Source organism: Macaca thibetana, chromosome 5, assembly GCF_024542745.1.
Source record: "Macaca thibetana thibetana isolate TM-01 chromosome 5, ASM2454274v1, whole genome shotgun sequence".
Classification (NCBI taxonomy): Eukaryota; Metazoa; Chordata; class Mammalia; order Primates; family Cercopithecidae; genus Macaca; species Macaca thibetana.
In genome coordinates this window covers 144,390,761-144,402,080 of record NC_065582.1, presented here as the reverse complement: position 1 = coordinate 144,402,080, position 11,320 = coordinate 144,390,761, and the positions used below count along the sequence as shown (strand labels likewise).

Here is an 11,320-nt window from a genome sequence, read left to right as displayed (position 1 = left end):
CTGGAGAACAGTGGGGTGATCTCGACTCACTGCAACCTCTGCCTCCCAGGTTCAAGTGATCCTCCCACCTCAGTCTCCTGAGTAGCTGGGATTACAGGTGCATGCCATCACGCTTGGCTAATTTTTGTGTTTTTAGTAAAGACGAGGTTTCACCATGTTGGCTAGCTTGGTCTCGAACTCCTGAGCTCAAGTGATCCACCCGCCTTGGCCTCCCAAAGCGCTGGGGTCATAGGTGTGAGACACCACAACCAGCCAGGATGAAACTCAAACAGGGTTTAAGTTAAAGAATTAGTTGACTTAGAGAAAAGAATATTGGTGGCCCACAGAATAGAAAAAATTGCATAGTAGGCATACAAATAACTAAAATTTGAGATCTTGCATAGGCTTAACAAATAACAGTTGGGAAATTGACTTAATTAGTTTATTCTACATATTCAGGATGTTTTGCCTAAAAGGTAATAGTGTAAATCCTGGGAGGAAGGAAGAAGGAATTAAGGGAGAAAAGAAAGGAGAGAGAGAAAGAAAAGGATTGGGAAAGAAGAAGTGCCAGTCTTGGGCCTTACAGTCTGAGGTTTCCATGCTGCTGGATTGGGATATGAGATGAGCTCATAGTTCTGTTTCAAGACTCCAAGCCCATCACAAGGGGATCATCAGGTGTCCAGGAAGAGGTTGGAGTTCCATATCCTCACAGATGAGAAGATTACCTGGGTAGGAGGCAGAGTTGTATCATCGTCTGGTTGTCTTCCCAGAGTCTAGTTTCGCTTTGATATCTTTGTGTCATCAATGCTTGCTGGGAAAAAAAAACTTTTCCTCTCCTATACTGTCGCAGTTCTGGTCACCAAAATGTATGGGCTTTCCCTCCACACCATGCAATTCTCCACTTTGTGGAAGACACTGACTTAATTGTCATACAATGTAACTCAATTTGATGCTATTGACTGGGCATGGTGGCTCAAGCCCGTAATCCCAGCACTTCGGGAGGCTGAGGTGGGAGAATTGCTTAAGCCCAGGAGTTCAAGACCAGCCTGGGCAACATAGCAAGATCCTGTTTCTACAAAAAATTTTTTTAAAAATTAGCCAGGTGTGATGATATGCACCTGTGGCCCCAGCTACTTGGGAGGCTAAAGTGGCAGAATCGCTTGAACCTGGGGAGTTGAGGCTGCAGTGAGCTATGATGGTGCCAGTGCACTCCAGCCTGGGTGACAGAGCAAGACCCTGGCTCAAAAGAAAAAAAAAAAAAAAGGAACCAAGAGAAAGGATGATGTCCACCTGGAAATCGTGTCAGATCCCACAGGTTAGGGGCTCAGTCCCACAAGACTGCCCTCACTTCAGACACAAGTCCAAGTTGTTACCTGTGCTTGCTTGCTTCCTTCCTTCCTTCCTTCCTCCCTTCCATCCTTCCTTCCTTCCTTCCTTCCTTCCTTCCTTCCTTCCTTCCTTCCTTCCTTCCTTCCTTCCTTCTTTCCTTTCTTCCTTCCTTCCCTCCTTCCTTCCCTCCCTCCCCTCTTTCTTTCTTTCTTTCTTTCTTTCTTTCTTTCTTTCTTTTTTCTTTCTTTCTTTCTTTCTTTCTTTTCTTTCTTTCTTTCTTTCTTTTTCTTTCTTTCTTTCTTTCTTTCTTTCTTTCTTTCTTTCTTTCTTTCTTTCTCTCTTTCTTTCTTTCCTTCTTCCTTCCGTCCTTTCTTTCTTCCTTTCTTTTCTTCCTCCCTCTCTCCCTCCCTCCCTCCTTTCTTTCTTTCTTTTTTTTTCTTTCTTTCTTTCTTTCTTTCTTTCTTTCTTTCTTTCTTTCTTTCTTTCTTTCTTTCTTTCTTTCCTTCTTTCCTTCCTTCCTTCCTTCTTTCTTTCTCTCTCTCTCTCTCTCTCTCTCACACTTTCTTTCTTTCTTCCTTTCTCTCTCTCTCTCTTTCCTTTTTGAGACAGTCTTGCTCTGTCACCCAGGCTGGAGTGCAATGGCACAATCTCGGCTCACTGCAACATCCACCTCCCTGGTTCAAGCAATTCTCCTTCCTCAGCCTCCCGAGTAGCTGGGATTACAGGCACACGCCACCATGCCCAGCTAATTTTTGTATTTTTAGTAGAGACGGGGTTTCACCATATTGGCCAGGCTGGTCTCTTGGCCAGGTTGGTCTTGAACTCCTGATCTCGTGAATCACCCACCTTGGCCTCCCAAAGTGCTGGGATTCCAGGCATGAGCCACCGTGCCTGGCCTGTTACCTGTGTTTCTGACCTACTGGCTATAAATCAGAGGTCCCCATGACCCCCTCCTGAAGTTTGATCATTTGCTACCACTACTCACAGAACTCAGGAAAGTGATTTACTTAGTATTACCCATTTATTATAAAAGGACTTGTATGGGAGTTTTAAACTTCTCCTCTGTTCTCTGAAGGTTTGATAAGTTGAATCTATGAAAATCAACTGACAGTAGATAAATGAACAGGAGAAAAGGCACGCAAATTTATAATGCATATGCATGGGAGAATCTCAAAGTATGAGATTCAAAAAAGGGCGAGATACTTGAAGCTTAAATAGCAGTTTGAACTACAGAGAAATCGAAACTTGGAGGTTCCTGGAGGGTGGTGGTGAAAAGCTATCGGAGGGTGAGGGGAGAGACTGCGTTGTGAATAAAGATTGTCTTATTGTGCAGATAAAATCTCGCAGGTAGCCGCCCTCAGAAGAATAGGTGAAAAGTCTGTCCAGGCCTTGTGTCCTGGGAGTTGAGTCCTCTAGTCTCATCTCCTGCTGTGTGAATTAATCTTCTCTGGTTAATGAAGATATCAGGGAGGAGGTTCACAGCAACTACATCCATAATGAAGGAACTTCCCTTAGTCAGATACGGGAAATTGCAGAGAAAACATCTCTTGGTGCTTCAAGAGGGCCTTGGGAGGGAATGAGAGGTGAGAGGCAAGGGACCGGGAGGTCAGAGAGATTCTCCTGTAGTTCAAAGCACTCAGCAGGCCAGAACACCATACTTCGGGGCACTGTTTTGTGAGTCCCAACAGATACATCTCAGGACCAGCCAGATGGAAGAGATGCGTGGGACAAGTCATAGAGGTAGGGGCACAGCTCTCCCACGCGCTCTCTGGATGCACCACCCTCCACCACCTCCACATGTTTCAGCAACCTGTAAACTCTCAGAATCCTGTCCTTTTGGGTTTTTATAGAGGCTTCATCACTTAGACATGACTGGTTAAATCACTGGCCGTTGATGATCATCTCAACCTTTAGCCACTCTCTCCTCCTCCGAGGTCTGGGGATGGGGCTGAAAGCCCTCTAATCACGTGGTTGGTTCCCATCCAACTAGCCCCCATCCCAAAGCAATCCAGGAGCTCCCAGCCATCAGTCACCTCCTTAGCACACAAATAAACCCTTATTTCTTCCCAGATTCCAAGGGTTTTAGGAGCTGTGTGCAGGAAAGAAAGACCAATATATGTATTTCTTATTATATCACAACATCACAGTGTCTCTTCTTATCCCTTGTCCCACAGCACCCACCCCCCCTGACACACACACACACACACACACACACACACACACATCCTTCTCAAGGTCATGATCATTCAGGGAGCAAAAGCACCGAGACGAGAGGTTTCACCCCAACTGAAACCAGAACATGTTCACTTCAATGTGTTTCCTCTGGAAGAAGTTCATATTTAAAAGTTTTTAATGTCTGTTTACCTGTTTACCCAGTTAAACACTTGGTCTTTGGTTAAAGGAATTTTAGGTAATAGTTCAGAGGTGGGAGAGATTTGGGAGTTTTGAGAGAAGCAGGACTTAACCTTTGGCTTTGACATCATAGTCAGTGTAGGATGACCTGAAGGATAAACACGCTTTTGAAGGTCTAGAATGCCCAATGATGATGTCATCCCAGCCTGTTGATTCTCTCTCTTGGTTCCCATGTCCACAAATACAAAGGGTCCTAGGCCCATTTTCATGTGACCTCTTGGGTCAGTCAGATCACATAGGGGATATCTGGCACTCTCAGAGGGTCTCATGGAAAAGGGTTTAGTGACGAGGTTATTTACTGAGAGGAGTGGGAGTATGAAGCGCTCCAGGTTTAGCCACAGTGGGGCTAGTGCTTCCCCAGGCCTGATGAAGCTGGGGTGGGGGTTGATGTTACAGAATTGGGAAGGCAGGAGCTGTGGTCATATTAGAGTGCAGCCACTGCCAAGATGTGGCCAGGTGAGGAGGAAACAGAGGATTCAGCACTCCAGTGTCTTTTTCTTCCTGTCCTTTGATTTCCCGCTGGTGCCACTCAGTGGTCAAATAGAAATGGAAGCCAAAGATCAAGCAGATTGGGTGATGCAATCCAAAGAGAAGGGGAGAGGAATAGAAGGGTGGGGAATTGGCCTGACAGGCGAAGAGAATAACTGGCTGTCCGGTCTCCCCACGTCCAGTTCCTGGAGACACGCTAGCCCCATCCCCTGCTTGAAAATCATGATGCTCACAGAAAGTCAGTTCTGCGGGATGTTAAAAAAAGAAAGAAAATAAAGGACACTTTTATGCTTTATGCTCTGTAGATTTCAGTGACATTTTTGCATCTTTTGTTTACCTCAAAACAACTTTGTGAAATACATATTATGGAACTAAGTAGGTAAGTGTGTCTTGCTCAAATCACAAGGAATGGAATCAGGACTTAACTTGACCCTCATGTCTCTAAGCTTTGCTCTTTCTTTTAGACCAGTGTCTTTCAAACTGTGAGTCTCAAAGCCTTGGTGAGCCTTGAACCAATTCCGTGAATTATGACCTGCATTTGGAAAATAATGAAATAGAATTGAAGAGAACAGATTGGATGTCAGAGTGTATTACCCATAATACAGGTTAATATTATTTCTTGAAACTTTAACACATAGAAGTGTGTGTATGTGCTTTTGTGTATTAGGCTGTGATGTAATCTATCACAACTATACACATAAAAAATACAACAGGTATTACTTCCTAAGGTTTCTGTTAAAGAAAGTCCAGGCCAGGCACAGTGGCTTACGCCTGTAATGCCAGCACTTTGGGAGGCCGAGGAGGGTGGATCACTTGAGGTAAGGAGTTCGAAACCAGCCTGGACAACATGGCAAAACCCCGTCTCTACTAAAAATACAAAAAAATTAGCTGGGCATGGTGTTGGGTACCTGTAATCCCAGCTACTTGGGAGGCTGAGGCAGGAGAATAGCTTGAACCCAGGAGGCAGAGATTGCAGTGAGCCGAGATCGCACCACTGCACTATAGCCTGGGCGATGAGTGCAGAGTGAGACTCCATCTCAAAAAAAAAAAAAAAAAAAAAAAAAAAAAAGAAGTCTGAAAGCATTATGTTAGACCATCTTCTCTTTTCACTCTGCTTATTCTTTCATTCATTTGTTCATTCATTCTTATTTATTGAACATCTTTTTTGTGCCAGATCCTGAACTCAAACATCGCCAGATTTTGAATTCGGTATCATCATCTCACGCATTTGTTCAGTGCAAATTCTTTCTCCATTCTCCTTACACACCCTGCTTCACCACTTTCACTTTCCTAAACAATCCATGGCCTCTTTCATCTTGGGGACCCTTGCAAAACTCCACCTATCCTTTTCCCCTCTCTCTGTGAGCTAATTCCTAGTCATCCTTCAGCTCTAGAATCCTGCCTCTATCCTCAAAACCTGGCTTTGGTTCTTGAGTCAATAAATAAAGCTGCAAGTTATTTGACACTCACTCCAAAGAGGTAGAAGCTATGTCACATCTGCTTGACATGTACTCATGACTGCTTCAACCAATAAAGTATGGTGGAAGCGAAATGGTGTGACTTCTAAAGCCAGGTCATCAAAGGTCATGCAACTTCCACCTTATTTGCTGGAACACTCACTTTTGGAGTCCTGAGCTGCTGTGTAAGAAATCCAAGTACCCAAGGCCACCATGGTAGAGAGACCATATGTAGGTGTTCTAGGGGACAATTCCAATTAGATCCAGCATTCCAGCCATGTCTGCCAGGGAGCAAGACATGTAACTGGGTTATCTTGTACTCTCCAGACCAGCTCACCCACAAAATGGATGACACTGAGTGACTCCCATTGACGCCACGGTTAACACAAAAATCACCCAGCTGAACCCTGCCTGAATTTGTGACCCACAACATTGATGAGATATAAGAAAATTGCTATTGCTTTGAGCCACTACGTTTTTGGATGGTATTTTGTGCAGCAATAGATAACTGCAACAATTCTCTCTCTATGTGCTTCCACAGCATTCTGTTTTGTCCCCACTGTGAAGTTTATTGCATTGCAGCTTAACTTTCTAAGATCTACTTGTCTGTGTTTCCTAACAGAAAATATGAAACCTGAAATGATAATTTGCTGCTAATTATATTTCTAATATCTAGCATTGGTTCCACACAAAATATGGACTTAATAATTATTTTTTTAAAATTTGGATTCAATTTTTTTAAATTTTGGGAACAGAGCTTATTACAGGTAAGGTGTTCATATGTCTGTGTCTGCCTGTACCAACTGATCTGATGTAATTATTAATACAGTCCTCTTTCAGTTTCAAAATGCAAAGGATAAACGATATGAGCACTCTAATTAGAGGGGTCCTCGTGGGACCAGAGAAGGATTCTGAGTGATGCCCATCAGATTTATTAGAGTTTGGATTTGGCTCTGGTTGGATAAGAATGTTGAATTTTTAGATGAGCAATTTTAAAGAGTGACTGTTATTACCCTTGTCACCATTATATTTTGATTATGTGCTCTATAATTAGATGTTGAAAATGCTAATGCATATTAATACTTGATTGATTTGATTACCCATCATAATTACACTTTGATCACTTTTGATAAATATATTGATTCATTTTTTATTTACTTCACAGTATTCTTTGTATAACTGCTTTGATAATATCTGATTACATCTTAATATTTGATTGCTTTGAGTAGCTCTTGTTTTAACCATTGGGAAGTTGGATCACATCAGCTATGATGAACCTGACTAGTGGTTATGAGGGTAGATTTTGCAGTAAAACAGACCTGGGTTTGATGTTCCTCATTACTTACACTGTGTGACATTGGGTAGGTCACTTAACCTCTCTGGCCTTTAGTTTCCCCATCTTTAAAATGGAGATAATAAAAGTTGCTCATGAGGGTGCCTGGTGGATTAAATAAGATAACCATGTATTAGTAGGGTATTCTGGCTGGTCCCTAACTGACATTCTAGATAATTCTCATGTGTAGACGAATGATATTCCCTACTCCCACCCAAATATCTATTTGCATGAGCTGATACACATTAAGGCTTTTTGTTGATGTTGTTTCAGGAGGGGGTTCAGGGAGAAGCCATTCTGGGTAGGGTGCTGAAGAGGGAGAGAGGAAGAGAAGAGGAATGAAGGGGAGGCCATGTCATAGGCTCCATTCTGCCATTCAGGCCACAAAGTCCAGGTGTTCAGAGTACAAGAGGGCCTGGCCAAAGGGGCAAGTGGGCTGACATCTGGCCACTGGGTTGCATTTGCTTGGGCGATATGAGCATCTTTTCCAATTCACACAGAGGAGCCATGAGAGCCGCTCAGAGGTGTCACATGAAAGAAGGACTCGGTTGAGATTCAGTAGAAATGAAAGAGAGAGACTGAGCGCAAACCCTGAAGTTCCTATGTGCGTGGAGGGTTTTGTGAAACTGTAGGCATCAGAACAGCAGTTGAGACCCGGGAGGGCCTCTCTTCCCCCAGTGCTGCAGTTTGTGCCCTGGATCCCAGAGTGCTCTGTGGGAGATGGCTGTGCCTGGCGGATCAGCCTTCTCATGGGGTTCGGGGACATTATTGTGTGTGTGTGTGCGTGTGTGTGCGTGTGTGTGTGTGTGCGCGCGCGCGCATGTGCACATGCTGAGAGGAGGAGAACATGGATGGTATGTGGGTAAGGGTGACCTCTAATTACTGTAATAGCTAGAAATTATAGAGCATTTAGCTCCAGGTACTTTGCCAAACACTTTACACACATTATCATTTTTTTTTTTTTTTTTTTTTTGTTGAGACAGAGTCTCGCTTTGTCGCCCAGACTGGAGTGCAGTGGCTGGATCTCAGCTCACTGCAAGCTCCGCCTCCCGGGTTCATGCCATTCTCCTGCCTCAGCCTCCCGAGTAGCTGGGACTACAGACGCCCGCCACCTCGCCCGGCTAGGTTTTTTGTATTTTTTAGTAGAGACGGGGTTTCACCGTGTTAGCCAGGATGGTCTCGATCTCCTGACCTTGTGATCCGCCCGTCTCGGCCTCCCAAAGTGCTGGGATTACAGGCTTGAGCCACCGCGCCCGGCCACACATTATCATTTTTAATGGTGACAACAACCCTGTGACAATAACCACGAGTACTTTTAATTATCCCCATTCTACAGATGGGAAATAGAGGCAAAGAGAAATTAAAGAACTTCTCCCAGTGTTACAGGAAGTAGAGCTGGGATTTGAATCCAGACGGTCAGATGCCAGAGTCGCTACTCTTAGTCATGACCCCATATTGCCTCCTCATCAGGCGAACTGGAACTATTCCTGACATGGGTGAGTCCCCTACTCCTACCCCTGGGGTCACCAGGAGCGGGGAGGAGCTCAACTGCTGCATAAGCCCATGCTCCCCAACTCAATGAAATCTGTGTTACTGGGATCCATCACTTCCTTCAGCCTGGGGACACTGTGTTTTGGATATAAAGCATACTTGCCCAGGACCTGGCTCTGGCTTAGGACTCAGTAGAAAATTCTATTTTTAGTGTTCTGGATGATTGGCTTAGCAGTTCCTTTCTTGAGTCATGTTTTTACAGATGAGAACACAGAGACCCTCTTAGCCAAGTCAGTGCCTCACTTTGACCTACTGTTGAGCCTGTCCTTGTCTCTGACCCAAACTGAGTCCACAGAGCAATGGGATGACCTGCCTTCTCTCCAGCTGCTGGGAGACTCAGGTGTGGGTAATGGTCCCCTGGCACTGGGCCACTGGAGAAGGAAGGCTATTAGCTGCCCATCTGCTGGCTGCTGTCGCTGGCTGCTGTCCAAATGGCCCACAAGCCCTGGGAACGTTCAATGACCAGACAGAGCCATGTGCTCCTGGAACACCGGAGCGACCACCCCATACTGAAAGGACACCTTTCCAGAATCCCATATGAGTCCCTACATATTAGCAAGCCTCTTCTCTTAATCCATCCTTCCTTTGCAGAAAACCGATGTACCTACATCTCATCCCTGAAACTGTGAGATGTTATCTTTTTCTTTCCCATCCGTCTATTTCATAACTTTTTGAGTACAGTGCAGTAATTTTTTAAATATGTTATCGATTTCTAAAATTGAGATGTTACTTTTTTTCTTTATATATATAAAGTTACATTTTTTGGTCATGCATGGATTAAAAAAAAATCCTTCAAGGAAATAGAGTAAAATGCTAATAAGTCTGTGGGAGATGCGATTATGGGTTAATTTAATTTTCTTCTCTATACTTCTCAGTAAGAATGTTTTGTTTTTTATGATACAAAAGGAAGTGGATTTTGTTTGTATGGGTTTTTTTTTTTTTTTTAGATTAGTTGCCTCTTTTAATATTTTTATTCTATCTAGTAGAAACTGTAGTGCACCTTTATTTCAAGTAGGCATGGTGTTTTTTGTTTTTACTCCATTTTGCTCCCTGAAATTTCTCTAGGATGGATTTGTTCTACTAAGGAAGAGGTGGACTAGAAACCAAAAGTACAGACTCAGGCAACTTCTCATACAGATGGAAAGAGCTTTGAACCGAGAGTCAGAAGGGTGAGTCCTTCTTCTGGCTCCACCAAACACTAAGCGCCTTGGTCTTTTTTTTTTTTTTTTTTTTTGAGACAGAGTCACACTCTGTCACCCAGGCTGCAGTTCAGTGGCATGATCTTGGCTCACCTCTGCCTCCTGGGTTGAAGCGTTTCTCCTGCCTCAGCCTCCCAAGTAGCTGGGATTACAGGCACGTGCCACCATGCCTGGCTAATCTTTGTATTTTTAGTAGAGATGGGGTTTCGCCATGTTGGCCAGGCTGGTCTCAAAACTCCTGACCTCAAGTGATCTGCCTGCCTCGACTTCCCAAAGTGCTGGGATTACAGGCGTGAGCCACCGCGTCTGGCAGTCTTTTCATTGGTAAAGCCACTTAGACTCCATGGCCTCTGCCATCTCTTCCAGGCCTGAACCTGAGTGAATCTGTGCTGTCTTGTGGAAATCAGTTGGAAAATGGGGCAACAATTAGCTTACAGCTGACTTTGTTAGATGATAATGATTGAAATACTTGAAGATCCTGGTAGTTCACATTCAGTATGAGAATGGCTCTTTTGGTGCTGAGTAAAGGAAGAAAACCCAATCTGGCAGGGTTTTCCTGGAACTGGTACTTGACATATATATATATTTTTTTTTGAGATGGGGTCTCACTCTGTCACCCAGGCTACAGTGCAGTGGTACAATCATAGCTCACTGCAGCCTTGACCTCCTGGGCTCAGATTTCTCTCTCCTCTTTTTACGTACACATATATGTAGGTATGTGTACACACATATATACGTATATTCATATATATAAATTTTTCTGAACTATTTGGGAATAAGTTGCATAGATCCAAAGTTGTGTCCCTGGTTCTCAGTGCAGTCCAGTCCTGGCCTGGATGTCCCTAAGCCTGGGGCCATATCTTCCCTCCCATCACTCCCACTGCCACCGGCACACCCTCAGAATCAGATCTAGCATTTTTCCTCTCATCAGAAAGCCCTCCCTCTACCCACCCAGACCAGAACTCCACTGTATGTGCCCGTCCTTGGGTGTTAAAAAGAAGAGCATTTAACTTGATTGGCTCCTTTGGGAGAAGAGGCCAGCTCCCCACTAGAGTGCAGTGGTACGATCACAGCTCACTGCAGCCTCAAACTCCCACCTCAGCCTCCCAAGCAGTTGGCACTACAGGCATGCGCCACCACACCTGGCTAATTTTTTTGGTATTTTTTGTAGAGACCGGTTTTCGCCGTGTTGCCCAGGCTGGTCTTGAACTGGACTGAAGTGATCTGTCTGCCTTGGTCTCTCAAAGTTCTGTGATTACACGCGTGAGCCACCATGCCTGGCCTACTTGGCTTTTTAATTTTTTTTTTGAGTTGGAGTCTTGCTCTGTCACCCGAGCTGGAGTGCAGTGGCGCAATCTTGGTTCATGGCAACCTGTGCTTGCTGGGTTCAAGTGATTCTCATGCCTCGGTCTACTCAGGCTTCCTGAATAGCTGGGATTAGAGGTGTGCACCACCACGCCTGGCTAATTTTCATAGTTTTAGTGCAGATGGAGTTTCACCATATTGACCAGGCTGGTTTCTAACTCCTGACCTCAAGCAATCTGCTTGCCTTGCCTCGGCCTCCGAAAGTC

General features: G+C 44.5%; 1 long non-coding RNA gene across 1 annotated transcript in view; it reads right to left on the bottom strand.

Moving 5' to 3' along the window:
• Nucleotides 1–412: 412 nt before the first annotated feature.
• Nucleotides 413–11,320, bottom strand: part of LOC126955202 (uncharacterized) — a 94,860-nt gene continuing 83,952 nt past the window's right edge. The window contains exon 2 of the long non-coding RNA XR_007725836.1: nt 413–704. This is a non-coding gene — a long non-coding RNA (uncharacterized LOC126955202). The remainder of the gene's footprint in view (nt 705–11,320) is intronic.